Genomic DNA, 16,888 nt, shown 5'->3' on the forward strand with positions numbered 1-16,888 from the left:
GGGGACACTGCCAACTCACAGAAGTCCCTGGAAAGGACAGCTGAGTGTGCCAGTGACACACACATCCCCATGCTGTGTCACTCCAGCCTAGAAGCAGCAACGCCAACAGCTCCTCCCCAAAGGCCAGGCCAGGTGGCTGGGGCCCACACTTTAGGAGCCTGTGACTCCTCATCCTGCATCACAGTGGTAGGGCTTTTTCCTGGGTTGGGGTTGACACGTTTGACCCTGCATCCAGAGCATTCCTTGGGTAGCAATAAGGGCCTTGACCTGGAACCTGTGGGAAGGACAGCCTGAGAGGCTGGGCCTGCAGATGGAGACCAGCTGGGCTGGAGCCTGAGTCTTGTGGGGTCTTTGTCAAGCCATGCAGGCGGGTCACAGGAGGCCGCAGTGGGTAGCCACAGGCTGCTGCTTGCTCCCAAGGCAGTGTTCCTGGTGGTTGGGGTGGTACCTGTGCCTGCAGGGCAGGTTCACAGCAAAGGAGAGAAGACCGACTTAACACACTGAGTGGCATTCTCTGGGCTCCTCCCTTGGACCCTGAGAATGTTTCCTAGAATCATCACCAACTGCCCAGAGCCTGGGCCTCCACAAAACTGGCCTCAGGGAGACCCCAGCCCATTCAGAGAGGTGGGCAAGTGGGGAAGGTGATGACAGGAAGATCTGGGGTGCCATTTGGCCTGTGCAACCTCCCACTCCCATGAAACTGCTTGCTATGGTTTGAATGTTTCCCTCCTCTGAAACTTATGTTGAAACTGAATCTCCAGTGTGGCAGTATTGAGAAGTGGGGCCTTTAAGAGGTGATTAGGTCATGAGGGCTCTGCCCTCATGAATGGACTAATCCATTTATGGATTAATAGATTAATGGGTTAGTGGATTAATGGGCTATCATGGGAGTGGGACTGGTGGCTTTATAAGAAGAAGAGAGATCTGAGCCAGTACGGTCAGCCCCTCACCCTGTGATGCCTTGTACCACCCAGGGATTCTGTACAGAGTCACCACCAGCAAGAAGACCCTCAGTAGCCCCTTAGCCTTGGACTTCTTAGCCTCCATAGCTTAAGAAATAAATTCCTTTTCTTAGCCTGGCACAGTGGCTCACACCTGTGATCCCAGCACTTTGGGAGGCCGAGACAGGTGGATCACCTGAGGTCAGCAGTTCAAAACAAGCCTGCCCAATATGATGAAACCCCGTCTCTACTAAAAATACAAAAATTAGCCAGGTGTGATGGTGGGCGCCTATAATCCCAGCTATTCGGGAGGCTGAGGCAGGGAGAATGGCTTCAACCCGGGAGACAGAGGCTGCAGTGAGCCAAGATTGCACTACCTCACTCCAGGCTGGGTGAGAGAGCAAGACTCCATCTCAAAAAAATAAAAAATAAAATCATAAATTCTTTTTCTTTATAAATTACTCAGTTTCAGGTATTCTCTTTAAAGCAAGGAAAAATGGATTAAGACACTCCTACGGCCGGCTCCCCATTGACCAGCCCAGCATTTCCTGTGTTAGAGAAAAAAGTTTTTCCATGGTCAAATAAATTTGGGAAATCAGGCCAGACCAGTCCTCATTCCCAATGTACTACAAATTTCCTTCAGATCTTCTAGACAGTGGTTCTCAAGCAGGGGTGAATTGGTCCCGCAGGGGACACTTGTCAATGTATTTAGACATTTTTAGTTGTCACAACTGGGTGGGTACTACTGGAATCTAATGGGTAAAGGCCTGGATGCTGCTAAACATCCTATAATGCACAGGACATCCCATAATAAAGAAGTATCCAGGCCCAAATGTCAATAGTGCTGAAACTGAGAAACTTTGTCCTAGAGTGTTGCATAGAACTCCAGGGAGGTGTTCAGGGGCCACAGTATAGAGAATATTTGTCATTCTTTCAGGCCACCCAGCATCTGCTCTCCCTTCCCATGTTTGAGGATTTGCCTCATGTTTTGAGTAAGAAGCTGCACCCAGAACAGAAGCTCTATGAAGCCGATCCACATCGTCCCAGCCTCTCTTGCAGCTAGGTGGGAGGCACGTGACCTCCCTCCACCAGTCACATGTATTTTCCCCAGGCTTTGAATCCAAAACTCATGATGCAGAAAAGTGAGACTATGCAGAGCCCATTGTGTAGTGGTGAGGGAGGTGGCAGCAGCTGTGGTGGCGGGGATATAGGTGGTCCTAGAGGCAGCACCCAGGGTAGATGGAGCTAGTGGCACAAGCTAAGGTGTCTATGCAGCAGTAGGGTCTTCCTGGGGTCCATCATACAATGTGACTTTGGGTGTTGTTCCTGGCTACTTTGCCTCTGACCTTGATTTTTCTGACCCTACAAGAGATTCTATAAGCTACCCAAGATCTTTAGAATAAATCCTTTTTAAGCTTAAATTAGGAAAGTCGGCTTCCGTTTCTTGCAATTAAGAACTAAGTGGGTGGTACTGAGTTCTCCAAGTGTATTTGGGCACAGGATTCTTTTTTCTTTATTTTTTATTGTTAGACCAGAATATTTGAATATTGAATTGTTAGACCAGACTAATTGTTGAAATTCTTAAGATGAACTGGGTGCTGCAACAGCTGCCCTCTTGGGTTGAGGTGTTGTTCCTTCACAGAACCCATGCCTGAATCTGCGGTATACAATTTTTAGGTGCCTCATTCGACCAGTCCCGGTGGTATTTCATCTTTTAGCCTTGGCACTCCAGTTATACTTTCTCTTGCACTTGGCGGGTTAGCCACATTTGCCACAGGTCGACTTCTGAAGGTGGTAGGCCTTAGAGCCACAATGGCAGCACAACATGTGTGTCTCATTGCAATGCTTTCCAAACAATGATGTTCCCTTCATCATCTTGCTTCTGTGGCCGAGACCAGAGAATGGGCACAGGATTCATTGTTTTGCAGAACATTTCGAGGAATCCTTGTGCAATGAGTATACTTTAAGGTATATTGGCCAAAATGAGAGTCAAATACGGATTCCCATAACCTCTGCTCCTGCCATAACCTCTAGCTCCACCTCTGGCAGAGGTCCAGGACCAGTGAGGACATCAGCATCTCTCTCCTGGTTATAGCTGAGTCAGGGATACCCCACAGCTACCCTCCTCTTCCATGCCATCAAGGGTTGAGAATAACTGCAGCTGGCTGCAGCCTCAAAAACCAAAACACAATCAAGGTGTGAAAATGATTGGGCTTATCAGAAGAAGGTGGAAGAAACTGGAAATGTGCACAAGAACTCTGATGCCTGATGGGGTGATGATACTGGCAAATCAGAGATGGGTTTAAAGAGAAACTTGAGGTTTTAAGAATTTAAGAAGTCAGGAGGGAAAAGAGAGACTTTTGGGGAAGGTCAGATATCTACCTAGAAAAGAGTGAAGCTATTTTAGGGGATTTTATATGTGGACTTCATGGAAGATGCTGAGCCCAGTTTCAGATATGTTTAAAGAGAGCAATTTTAAATGACATTCATTTATTTACTCAACAAATATGTACCAAGAACCCGACATTGAACAAGTGCTGGGGCGGCAGTGTTGAAGAAAGCAAGCATAGTGACCTGCCCGTACCCTCCTAGAGCCTGAGATCTAGTCGGGGAGGCAGATACCCGGTTCTTAAGATGCAACTGATCTTTCCATTATAATGGTGTTTTATCACTGGAGAAGAGAGTGAGAGCTGGGGAAATATATGTGGTGTAATCCTCTCTGGGGTCATGGGGGACTTCCTGGGGATGGGACCATCAGAGGAGCAGAAGTAAGTAGATGGGAAGAGGGGCAAGCCTGGAGGAAGAAGGGTCCACGTTGGGGCTAAGATGGAAGGATTATGGAGGGTTTGGGTACTGAAAGAAGGCTCCAGAAGCCCAGGGTTAGGGCAGGGCAGGACAGAGGACCTGAAGCTGGGCTGGAGAGGTAGGCAGGAGCCAGAGCCACAAGGGTCTTGTAGGCAATTTCAAGGATCCAGGTCTTCCTCCTGAAAGCAATAGAAATAATTGGGGGGTTTGGATCAGAGCCATGTTACTTAAGGCTGAAGGAATCTGAAACTATAAAATCCGATGTGGCTTCACCTCACCTCAGGTGGGGATTGTGGTCCAGGTGAACTAAAAAGAGGGAGGCAGAAGGAAAAGAATGGACTTTGGGAGGCACCTACAGTGTGCTCAAGCAGCTCACTGGGTGCTTTACATGTGGCGTTGCCTTTATAGCAGAGCTGAAATAACCAGAAAAGAAGCCCTGGCCCACTTAAAGCTGGAGTGCGTGCTTCCTCCCACCCTCCCAAAGAGTTGGGTGTCCCAGGCCTGAAGGCTGTCAGGGAGCTTCTGGGAGAAACAGGCAGCATCCTTGAGAAGCTGGAGGAGCAGGAGGGGAGGAGGAGAAGGAAGTAAGCAAGAGGAACTGGCCCACACAGCCAGAGCACATCCAGAGAGTGAGCTGAGAAGGAATCTTAGAAATTGGCAGGTCCAATTACCCTTTTTACAGATGAGGAAACTGAGGTCCAGGGTTCAGTGGCAGAACTGGAAATAAAGCCAGCTCTTTAGCTTCTTTTCCGCCATTCTTCCTACTGCTCCAGGTGTGTGCACAGGTCCCTGTGTGTGTGTGTATGTGTGTGTGTGTGCGTGCACACACATAATGTGGCTGAGATGAGGTCATCTGTCTCTCCATCCATCCGTAATCCAGGATGGCCATGATGTCGACATGCATTAAGATGTTTATAGAAATAAAAAAAAAATGCTTAGGAAAGAAGTTAATCTCTATATGGGGGCGGGGGGATCCAGTTTCAGAAGGTTAATGTCTTGATTTTTTTAAAATCCCTTTTCTGTTTTATTCAAAGAGGATTTGGTGTTCTCAGCCCCAGCTGGGAGCTTAAGAAAACAAATCTGCGTTTTTTGGCCTCGGCCTGTCCCTGAAGCTCTAGGCCTCTTTTATTGGACCTGAGGACAGGGATGCCTGGAACCTGGTCTCTACTCAGGTCAGCTCCGTGCCTCAGTTTTCCTCTGTACAGAGGCCTGGGGCTTCCCTTTCTATCCCTCTTCCCAAGAGTTGTTTGTCCAACCCAAGAGCAAAAGGGCTCAGACACAGAAGATGAGAAGCAGAATTCACAGTTGAAGTTGGGGGACCTGGCCTGGCAGCTGAGAGAGGACAATAAGCTCTGAGGGAGACTCTGAGGTATAAGCAGAGAGAGGGGGAAGATACACAGACAGCAGTGTGTTGTGGAGAACTCGCCGGGAATCCCACCTTCCCCATCTACTGTCTGGAAGAAACTTGGAGTGACCTTTCCTCCTTGGAAAAATGGGGGTGGCTGTGGGGCCACATTTGCACTTGCTATGCTCTTACAACTGCTGAGTTTTGGGGCAAATATGATAATGTATTTCTAAGGTCAGCATTGGTAGGTGAACAGAGGCCTCGGTGTGGCCACCTGTGGTCCCCACCCATCGGACTCAGTAACTTCTTGGCCCGAAAATCCCAAGAGAGAATTCCCCTTTGCAGAAGGCTGGACTCCCCAGGGTAGCACAAGGAGAGCTGGTGCCCTCACCCAGGGCTAATCGGGTTCCCACAAATTTTGGCTACAACAAAAAAGCAGGTTCCAGTTCCTCCAGATTCCCAAGGTCAACACGAGTATCGGCTGCCCTGGCCTTTGCCTGGAATGCCATTATCCCTTTGCTAGGCCTCAGTTTTTCTTATTAGGAAAGTCAGCAATGGATTTTGAGCTCAATCAAGTGTTGGTGCCATCATCATGTTAGCCCTTGGCCCTTCCCCGCTCTGGGCCTCTGTTCTGTCACCTGTTAAACGGGAATTTAGCCCGGATGACCTCCTGCACCACATGCAAGTTCCCTTTGGTGCTCATTTCAAGATTCTAGACTTCTGAGTCCTGCTAAGGCTCTTGCCTGCCTCTCATCAACTCAGTCCTTCCATAGCCCACCCCCCAACCCCAGGCTAGATGCTAGTGAGCCCCTCGTTAATCTAGTTGACAGGCCTGGAACTTGCTTCTGTTTGTCAATTCCTTCCTCCCAGCATGCTGGTCCAGAGTCCAGCAGCTGGGGCCATGGGTGTCAGGATTCTCCCTCGGCAGTCCCTTTCACCCAAGCAGATCACCTAAGCCTCAGGCTAGCTTCCTTCTTGGGCTCTGGCATGGGTTGGTTGCCAACCCTTATCAAGAAAAGAGGGAACGGGGGCTGCGGCATGCCAGTCCTACTATAAGGACTACAGCTTCCCTTATCTCCCTTAATCTTGCCATCATCCTGAGGCAGTTGGGGCCAGGAACCCCACTTTAAGGAAAAGGGGTGGGGACAGACCCCACCCAGAGATGCTGACTCCAGAGTTTGGGCTCCTTCCTCAGCCTTGTGCTGCCTCCTTAGATCTCCTCTGGGAAAGCAGGGCACAGTTCTTTGGCCAGGAGTCCTGCCTTAACTCAATTCATCAAATATTTATTAATAGACCAGGTTTGCTTGGCATGGTGTTAGGGGACAGAAAGGGACCACGCAACCTATGGGGTGATTACCTTCCAGCCCCTGGGCTGGGTCTTGATCCCTCCCCCAGGGCAGTGTCAGGCCATCATCAGACACCCATGGGCCTCTGACAGCCGCTTTCCCAATTGTTCTTTTGGGTCCAGCAAGTTACAGCTCATTCCTTTGGCCCACATTGTTCCTTAACGACATCACTTTTTCCATCTCCCGAAGGCACCGGCACCGTGCCCTTCTGCCTGAGCACTGCCTCCCAGCCGATCTCCATCTCCCTGACATGCTGTAGTTTCCATGGATCACTGGAGGGCATCATCTCTGGATCATCTGAGATCTGTGAAGCTCAGGGCCTGAGTACCCCCAGGCCTCCCCATGGTGACCCAACACCGTGACCAACCTTGTCCATGTGGTTGGATGGTCCCTGTCCCTTCAAATCACTGGGTGCCCTGGAGACATGGATCTTCTCCAGGCACCAGGCTCAAAGCCTCAAAGGCATCATTTAACTTGTGCACAGATATGGGGACTCTTATGAGTCCCTGCTTGGGCTGGATGTCAGGTTGGGCCATGGACAGCTCTTCCTCTCCTTCATCTCCACCTTGCATGGGTCACTAGCACATTCACTGGCAGTCTTCCCTTCCAGTACCTTTGGAAGCTCAAGTCACTTGGCGTCATCCACAGCTCTACATACTTCCTATTCCAAGTCAAGCATCGGTTCCTCCTGGGTGAACCCAGGTGCTGGGTCCTGACCCTCCTAACGGCCTTCCTCTCTGAGCTACTCATTCATGCATGTGACTGGTATTTTCCTAAGCTCTCACTGTGTGCCAGGCTCAGTGTTGCCAGCACCTTCTGTTTTACTCCCTGTCATTGATAGCTCTGGCCCCCACCCTTTTCTGATGAGGGAGTGTGGCACAGATGGCAAAGCATACACTTTGGAGTCAGAGCGATCTGGGTTTCAGTCCTGGATCTGTCATCTGTTTGTTTGTTTGTTTGTTTATTTGTTTATTTATATATTTATTTGAGACTGAGTCTTGCTCTGTCTCCCAGGCTGGAGTGCCATGGCGCTATCTTGGCTCACTGCAACCTCCACCTCCCAGGTTCAAGCAATTCTGGTGCCTCAGCCTCCCAAGTAGCTGAGATTACAGGTGCCTGCCACCATATCCGGCTAATTTTTGTGTTTTCTTTAGTAGAGACAGGGTTTCACCATGTTGGCTAGGCTGGTCTCAAACTCCTGACCTCAAGTCATCTGCCTGCCTCGACCTCCCAAAGTGCTGGGATTAAAGGCATGAGCCACCGAGCCTGGCCATGTTGTCTATTTAATTATGAAAACTTAGACAAGTTGCTTTGCTGGAAGCTTCAGTTTCCTCATCTGTCAACTGGGAATGCTACCATTGCTAGGGCAGTTGGGAGCACTAAGTGCATTCACACATGTACCTGTTGTGATGTGTATTTCTGGCATAAAGGCAAGAAAGAGGCTGGTATATTTGGAGGAACTGCAAAGAATACAGAATGGCAGGTCCAAGGAGCCCTAGGGGAGCAATAAGGCATGTGGCCGGAGAGGCCAGGTGGGCGAATGGTGCATGGCATGGAGGACCAACCGAGGAACCCAGGCCAGGCAGAGCCAACGAAGCCAGGAGCTCATCACGTCATACCCCTGCCCAAGCACCTTCATGTCCCCCAACTGCCTGCAAGTGGCAGTGCGGGTTTCTTTGGCCAACCCTTGAGGCTTTCCAGCAAGCATCCAGTCGAGCCTTCTCTCCCATCACACTCTGAAAAAGATGGGGAATAAAGTGGCTTCTTGTTTACAGCCTCTTTCTCGGTGAATGGTCAGTGTCGGGTGTGGAAGAGCAGGAAAACCTGGGCCTGCCTCTGTGCTCCAGCCGCCACATTCTGCCTCCTTCCTTTTCTTCTCCTTTGGGCCTGATCCAAGAGAATCAGCTCTCCCCAACTCCAGTCTCTGAATCAAGGTTGCTTCTTGCCCCCTGCCCCACCCCCACTAAATAACACCCAAAGGTTGTGTGTGGCTCAGCAAGGCCAATGGTTGCCATCAGCACCAGGGCTCTTCTTTGAAGACAGACTGAGGCTTTCGTCTAATTACATCGGCACCAGGCATCTGAGATCACCAAGGCCAGGAAAAGTTGAAAGTCAGGTATTTCCCACAGTCTGCTCCAGCAAGGCCAGCCGGCTCTCAAAGCTACAGTCATGACCATCAAAACAGAGAGAAGGGCGAGGTTGGAGAGGGAGACCTGAAGTCCAGCTATTAATAACATTCTCACCTTTTAATAAAATAATATCTTAGTTTCATATTCACACCTCACTGGCAGTCTCCCCACCCCTGTGTGAGGTGGGCTATGCAGACATTGCTCTCTCCATTTTCTCACTTATAGAGGGGAAACTGAGACTCAGAGAAGGGCCGTGGCCTGCCCAAGGTCACCGCAGAGGCCTCTTGCCTTCTGGTCCTTTCCACTGGGCTGCCCATCTCGTGAGTTTGGTTCACATCAGTTGTTTGGTACTGATCCAGAGTTCCAGAACTTCTGTTTAAAATCCTCCTTCAGCATGGGGAGGGACAGCATTCAGAAAATCTTCCAGGGAGTTCTTCCTCTGGAAAAGGAGAATGCCATGTGAAGCAGTGTGGATAGAACAGATGTCATCGTGGCCCACACCTTGTCTCTTTCCATCTTGCTCATCACCCGTCATTTCCAGGGACCCCCTTTCCCGTTTGTTAACACTCTGACATGACCCACCCAACTTCCTTAACGAATCTGGGACTCCAAAGCCACTAAATCGTGGTCCAAAATATCATAGCCTTTTTTGGGGGAACACACATTTCATAAAATTTCTAGAGAAGAAGAAGAATACTACCAGGACATCTGTATTTTTATTTAAAAAATGTGTTATTTGAGTTTTTTTTTAAACACAGTCTGAATAATTAGATCCTATAGCGTGTGTGTTGTATGTTTGGGGATTTCAAACAGGTTTTTATCTAGCTGGTCAGCTCACTTTAACCTGAAATCAGAATTCAAGCCAGCTGAGCTGAATAGACCAGAGTTTCAAGATTAGAATGGATCTTCTCTAGTCCATCCTATTTGTTTGACAGATAGGGAAACTGAGGCTCAGAATAGAGAAGTGCTCTCCTCAGTGAAATTCAGCTCCTTTGTGGCAGAGCCAAGCCTCAACCCAGGTCTTTGAGTCCCCTTTGGGTACTGTTTCTACAGTGCACTCTGCTCTGAGATCTGGGAAGCCTGTGGAAGGGGCCAGGGAACTGCTTTCTGAGCAACCCCTGGCCTCAGACCAGCCTGCCCAGGCCTGGACCTCAGGCTGCTCTGATGCTCCTACTTACACATGTGTCTGGCTCAAACGGCTATTCCTTTGGACCGCTGCAAGGGGCTGATTAGATGTAATTGCTTTGCCTAGAGCGAGCTATCTGCTTAGTAGAATCAGTTCCCAGTAATTAGCCTGCCAGAGGCCCATTTCCCTTGCTGGAGTCCGGGGCCTCCAGGCCCTCACTCCAACCTGTGCATGATGGACCTCCCTCTGCAGGTAACAGGGTGTACGGTGTATGTGGGTGGGCTTCTGGCTTGGGTTGGAGAGCTGGGAGAAAGCACTGCTGTGGAGGCTATGCAAGAACTCCAGATGCATCCCTTCCTGAGGCCTGGAGCCAGGGAATACAACATTTCTAGATGGGAGGGGTAAAGAGTCTGGCATAGACAGACTGCTCCATAAATGTTAAACTGAGCCCGACGGATCCACACAGGGCATCTAGTCCAGCCCCAAACTCAAAATATTCAAGTCAAGTCAAAAGGCAATCCTTGCAGACCTGCCATGTGCCAGGCACTCTGCTAGTTCCTAGGATCCTTCTAAAATAGCCTCAAGCCACCCAGACTGTGCTTGCATACCTCTGGTGACCAAGTGCTCATCACCATCCTGGAAAGTTCACTCCTTCTTCGGGGGCATGGAGAATGTTTCATCTTATGTTGAACTGAAAGCTCTTTCCCTGTCGCATCATCCCCACAGATCATTGGCCCCTTCTGGGCTACACAGAGCAAAGCCAATCCCCCCTCAGGTGATAGCTGTCATGTCCCCTGCATCTTTTCTTCTGGCTGAACATCCCAAGGCCTCTCCTTTGTGCCATGTACATCATGCTGGTGAGGCCCCTTGTTAATCTGGTTGACAGGCCTGGAACCTGCTTCTGTTTGTCAATTCCTTCTTCCCATCATGCTGGTCCAGAGTCCAGCAGCAGGGGCCACAGGTGTCAAGATTCCTACCTTGGCAGAAACAACTATAGCCCTAGCAGAACATGACACTACCCAAGGAGCACCATTGTGGCTGTCCGAGCTCGTCCACTGAGGGAAGGACACCTGCAGCCTGCTCACCATTAGCAGTCGCCTCTACTGCCCTCTCCCCTGCCCTGAGACACACACACACACACACACCCGTGCATGCTCACGGGCACCACTCAATACGCATGGGCTGATTAATCATTGCAACTGTTCTTGTAATTATTGCATTCGGTGCTGAGAACAGGCTGCCTCTGCTTGCTTCTCAGAAACCATAAACCTGCACAGAAGGATTTCAAGATTTGTGAGGCTGTTGACACGATCTCCGGGCTCACTTTCTTCCTTAGCAACAATGTGTTTGTCAGGAAATACAGGCTATGGCCGCTCCAGAACCTCTGCAGAGGACAGGCTTAAGGGACTTAATTCTTGCAGTGGGAAGAGGGTAAATTTAGGGAACTTATCTTGTGGTATTCGGTTAGGAAGTAGCATAGACGTGAGGCCTGGAGGTGTTCACTCCCCTTGCCAGACTTCAGTTTCCTCACGGGCACTGGGCATTCTACGCTTTTCTCCAGCTTTAATTACTCTGTGATCCTTGGCCAAATACAGAGAAGACTGGGCGTGGAGGGGGAAATGCAAAGGGCCAGGAGACAGAAGGGAGAAGAAGAGACAAGGACTGAAGCTGAAATTCACAGACTCACAGCCACACACCACACACAGCCCCACACACACACACACACACACACACACACACACACACACACGCCAGGCTGGAGAAAAAGGACTGGTTTCCTCCCAGGACTGGCTCTATATCACCTGCTGGCCCTCCTGAAACCTCAATAACGGCTGGGTCTGTCCCAGCCCCTGCCCCAAGTGTGGAGAGGGGAAGGCATTGAAGAGGAAAGGAAAAGGGGGAAGACAGGGAGATGAGTAGAAAGTGGGGAGAGAGGCACACGAATGGTAAAGTCAGAAAAGTGAATCATCCCAGTGCCGGTGAGGACAGAGCGGGCAATCTTGTGCACTGCTGGGGAGAATGAAAACCAAGACAGCCATGCCAAGGACAGCCCGGCAGTATTTCGTGACATGCCTGCACCTGCCCAGTGTCAACCTGTCTCTGCCATATGTTTGCTGTGGCACTGGGGGCCAGTTCAGTGGGCATAAGCACTGTGGCCGCTGAACAACTCCCTGCAGATCCTTAAGCACGCACACACAAGGATGCTCATCACAGGCTCAGAGAAACGGAGGCCACTTAGGAGGCCGCTCTAGGGGCACGGGTTTGTCACACATGGGGGATGCGGACAGTGGAATAAGGGCTACGACTTCATGCTGTCGATGGCTGCTGTGAGCAGGAGCAAGCCTGACCCCGCAGCAACTCCACAAAGTCCTGCTGTTCCTCATTCTCACTAGTAGGAGAGCCAAACCCAGTCCCAGCCTGGGGCTGACCTCACAGATCTTTGAATTTGACTCCTCATTCCCAGGTGAGAACCCTTTCTCCCCATCCCATGGCATGACTAGGCAGGGCTAAGAACAGGGCCAGATGTCCAGCCTCCCAGCCCCGTGTGCTCTCCGCCACAGCCCACAGAGCCTCTCTTTGTTAACAGTTGCCTTTTGTGTTTGATTTGGGCTTGAGATGTTAAACAAATAGTGTATCTTGACAAACGGAAGCTGGCTGCACTGGGACCAGTTATGCTCTGTAAAGCCAGGCTAATCCGCTGACTTCTCTCCCTACAGAGATACACCAAGAAACACCCCAATCATACCCAAAGCACCCTAAATCTGATCCACCTGCAGTCAGAGGCCATGATCCTTGGTGCAGCGCTCAGTGTCAGCAATGCCTTCCCTGGCTTTCTGCAGCAGCTTCTGGGCTTCTCTCCCCCTTCTCAGGCCTGTCCCTGGCTTGATATCAAGATGGTTCTGGACCCTGCCTCCTACACCAACCGTGGGCCCCAGGCCCTACCAACCCACCTGAGCCCACCAGGCCAACTGGAAAAAATAGAGGGGTGTTTACAAACACCTTCTCTGTGTCAGCTGTTGTGCTAGGAGCTGTGGGTTACAGACATGAGTAAGACCCTACCCCTGCCCTACAGGAGCTTATGGTCTGCTCTAAACAGAACGAACTTGAATTTCACGTGAGGATCTGGTCTGGAAACTGATGGAGTCAGGATCTGAACTTCAGCTTGTCTGACTCAGGGTCCTACCTCATTGATCCTGCCCCCATCCTCCAGCCAAACTGCCAATACAGGGGGTGGGAAAGCAATGGACAGGGAGGTCTTTGGGCCTCTCATCCTTCAGGCCACATTATTGGTCACTGTACAATGACCACTGCTGGTCAAATGGCCAGGGCTCTCATTAACATCTCAGAATGTCAGAGCAGGAAGGGACCTTTGGATACAGCCAACGTTTTTGTCTTGTAGAAAAGGAAACTGAGACACATAGAGGCCACGTGAGTATCCTGAGTCCTCCCAACTAGTTGGTGGTAGTTGATGACGGCACTGGGAGCAAACTCCAGCCTCTGGACTCCTAGTTCAACGCTGTCTCCCATATGCTTCCTTGGGCCTTGGGACACTCACATCTGTCTTTATCCTCCTCTCCTAAGCTAGACAGAGCTTGTTGCAGCTTTAGAACTACCTCTCTTCAGAGAGCCACAGAAGCAGATTGCCAGGGTTTTTCTGCCTGCAGACTCAGCCATCTGTGCCCCTCTCCCTCTGATACTGATGGTCTCTAACTCAGGTATAGAGTTCCTTAAAGCCTTCATTTGAGTGAGTCACTCAAGGAAACATGTGGAGCAGCTCTAAGGTGCAAAGCACTGCGGGGAGAGTAGCATGAGTGAGAAGGGTTTCCTCTACCCTGGAGAAGATAATGAGCCAGCGGGGAAGACGGATATGAAAGGACAGCTAATCTTCTAGGCAGGAGGAATACCTGCTGAGTTGATGCTTAGACAGGGTGCTGCAGAAGCACAAAAGGAGCCCGTGGTTCTGATCAGAGGAAACTGGGAAATGCTTCATGGAGGGAGTGGTCTTTAAGCTGTGTCTTGGAGCCTGAATAGGAGTTCAACAGACAGAAGATGGGGAAGGCAAGCAGGCACTAGCATCCCAGGCTACGGGAGCCGCATGAGCCATGTGAAGCATGGAAGTACTTGGATGTGTTTAGAACTTAGAGAGGAATGGACTGGAAGATAAAGCTGGTTAATAATTGAGTATGATGTTAGTATATAATAAAATATAGTAACTAATGACATACTCTGTTCAATTTATCCTACCTAACTCTATGTCCCTTTCCTCACAAACTAGAATCTTAAAAGTAGTGCTATTTCCTCTTTTTGTCTGATTATTGGGAGAACTAGAGAAACAGAGTCCAGGAAGGTCATGGGATGCTATAAATGAAGGGAGGGTAGACATTTCCTGGTCCAGACCCCTCCATTGACGGATGTACAACAAGCGCCAAGGAGAAGGAACAACTGGCCTTCAATGCCAGAGCAAAGAGATGGCAGAGACAGGTTGACACTGGGCAGGCACAGGCAGGTCTGAGGAGCCCAGGATGGGAGGAAATGGGATAAGCTGATATGTCTTTGGCATAATCTGACCCAGGTTGCTTACAAGTCCCAGGGGCTACTCAGAAACCTAGACTGGTACCAACATGGCTCCTACCCCAAAACCTTCTCCCCAAGAGAAGGAGAGAGGAGGAGCAGGAAGAAGGAAACCCAGGCTGCCCTCTGGGTTTCAGGACCTCCCAACTGACAGGTGCCCTGGTCCCATACATAATAGGTGCAACAAGAAAGTGCCAGCCTTGGGACATGAATCCTAGTCCCACCCCCCACTCACCGTGTGACCTTGGACAACACTCTTCCTACTCTCTGGGCCTCAGTTTCCTCATATGTAACACGAGAAGGTTGGGCTAGATGATCTCTAAAGGTCCTTTCAGTATTGAAGTGCTGTGAGAAAAAGCTTCATCATGATTAATAATACATGCCCTGCCCCTAAAGTCAGCTTTTTCCCTTTTCCAAAGCTCTTTCACTCATAATATCACCTTTCATCGGTACAGCTGTCTGGCCTGGCAGTCACAGCAAGCAGAACCTGGACACAGCCTTTTCACCTTGAAAACCTGGTCTAGCAACCCTCTTACTCATCTAGACAGGCTTTGGAGGAACTGGCTGCTGGGGTGATTGTTGTCAGGAGCCCATACATCAGAAATGCATAGAACCTAACCTGTACCTTCACCTCTGAGAAGCTGGGAACGGCAGTACTTTTCATCCAGGGAGCCAGAAGATGCAAAGAGAAAAAGACTGCAATAGGCTGAGTTCCTGGTCAGAGGGCAAGACCAGAAAGTCTGTGCCTGCAAAGAAACAAAGATCTTCCTTTGAAGGGGGAGGGGGAACACGGTTCTATAAATGTAGGACCCTCCTATCAGGCTCTGAAGTCATTAGAGAGCCTCATATCATCTGATTTGCACATGTGTGTTCTTCTTTGATCTCTCAAAACAAATGGTTCAAGATGTGGGTAGAGCTAATGTTATTATCTATTCCACTTTAAAAATTGGGGAAAAAAAAAGAGACTCAAGGAGTCATAGCAAAGAGCATGGGTTTAAGAGGCAGACAGACTGAAGCCTCTTCCCAGCTGAGTGAACTTTGCCGATTCTCTATGTTGCCTTTAGCCTCAGTTTCCCCATCTATAAAATAGGCATGACCACACCTACCTTTCAGGATTGTGGTAAGAGCTAGAAATGATGAATGCCTGACACACAACAGATGCTTAATAAATACTTGTTGAAGGAATGAAGGTGTTGGTGGCACTTCTGGGGTGTCATTGGAGGAGTGTAGTGTCCAGCAGTGACAGGTCAGCCCAGCCTGTGGGTAGATAGTGCTCCGGCTTCTGGCTGACTGCCTCCTGAGTCTGCTCTCAGTCAGGGGCCTTGGTGTCTCTACCTCGTCTCTCTGCGTGGCCCATGCCAGGGTCCTGTGAAGGACTTTTTAACCCTCCTTGGCACTGAGATTTGCATTCCAATCATTCTGCTCACTCAGCCCATCCAAGTCTGGAGTTGTTTGGAGCTGGGCAAGGCCTATGGGATCATCTGCTACGACACCTCGTTGAAGTGATAAGGAAACAAGGCTCTGAGAGGGTCAGTAATGCCTGAGTTTCCACTGCCCTTCCCACCTCACCACCATAGCCACCATATTGACAAATGAAGAAACTGAGACATAGGGACTCCTTCTCCTGCCCCAGTCCCCCCAGTCTGCCAGTGAGCCTCCTGCTCTGGGCCCCACCTGCTCGATTCCAGCTAGATCCCGGTTCTGCTGGGATGCCCTAAGGGGGTGGCAGGTGCTATATCCGGCAGCTCAGCCTAAGCCCAGCCTTGTGCACGAGTGCAGGACAGGAACCATGGGAGCCGGGACAGCCTGGAAGCCCCTAGGAGCAAAGCAGGAGGCCTAGACTCTCAGCCTGTGCCTTGTCAGCCAGTTCCAAGAACTGTGCTGACCTGGGAAGGCACATATTGCCTGAGAACAGGGCTTTCCCTTGGGTGTCAGCTCATGTGTGCCCAGGTCCACAGCTGGGGCCTGCCTTCTTCCAAGACAGCCAGAGTATGGCCCAAGGGAGGAAGGAGTGTGGACTGGGAGGAAGGAACGCTTGGCTGAGTCCCAGTGCTGTCACGAAATGACTGGGTGTCCATGCGTGTCATTTGACCTCTCTGGGCCTCCGTTTCCTCATCCATAGGATAAGGGCAGGACAGCGAGGCCCCAAGTCCCTCCTGGCTGCAACATGCTGTGATGAGGGTGGAGGGTGGGGTGGGGAGGGGCTCGCTCTGCCTTCCTTGCTTTCCTGTCTATTTCTGTGTCATTAGTTTATCTCCAGCAATCCAGGCCTCTCTGTCTCAGTCTGTTGCTCTCTCTGTTTCCATCTTTTGCTCTGTATTTTTCTGCCCGCCTCTCTTCGTTTTCTGTCTGAGTACACCTCTGATTTTATCTCCTCCTCTGTCACACAGCCCCCTTCCCTCAGTCCTACACTGCCTTTCTCCCATTCTCCGTAGTTATCAGCGTTTCGCTGTCTAGTTTTCTGTCTCCCGGGCTCGCTCGCTCTCTCTCTTTCTCTCTCTCTGTCCTGCCCGGGCTCTCCCGCGGCCGCCCCTCCCGTCCCCTCCGCCAGCCCCCCTCCTCCCTCCTCGGCGCGTCTCCCCAGTCCTTATTTGGCTGGGCGGGAGGGCTGGCGGGAGGAGGCG

General features: G+C 50.5%; 1 pseudogene; it reads right to left on the reverse strand.

Moving 5' to 3' along the window:
* Positions 1-2,522: 2,522 nt before the first annotated feature.
* On the reverse strand, positions 2,523-2,816 carry LOC108532775 (60S ribosomal protein L37 pseudogene; annotated as a pseudogene).
* Positions 2,817-16,888: the final 14,072 nt, after the last annotated feature.

Source organism: Rhinopithecus bieti, unplaced genomic scaffold, assembly GCF_001698545.2.
Source record: "Rhinopithecus bieti isolate Rb0 unplaced genomic scaffold, ASM169854v2 scaffold_7681, whole genome shotgun sequence".
Lineage (NCBI taxonomy): Eukaryota > Metazoa > Chordata > Mammalia > Primates > Cercopithecidae > Rhinopithecus > Rhinopithecus bieti.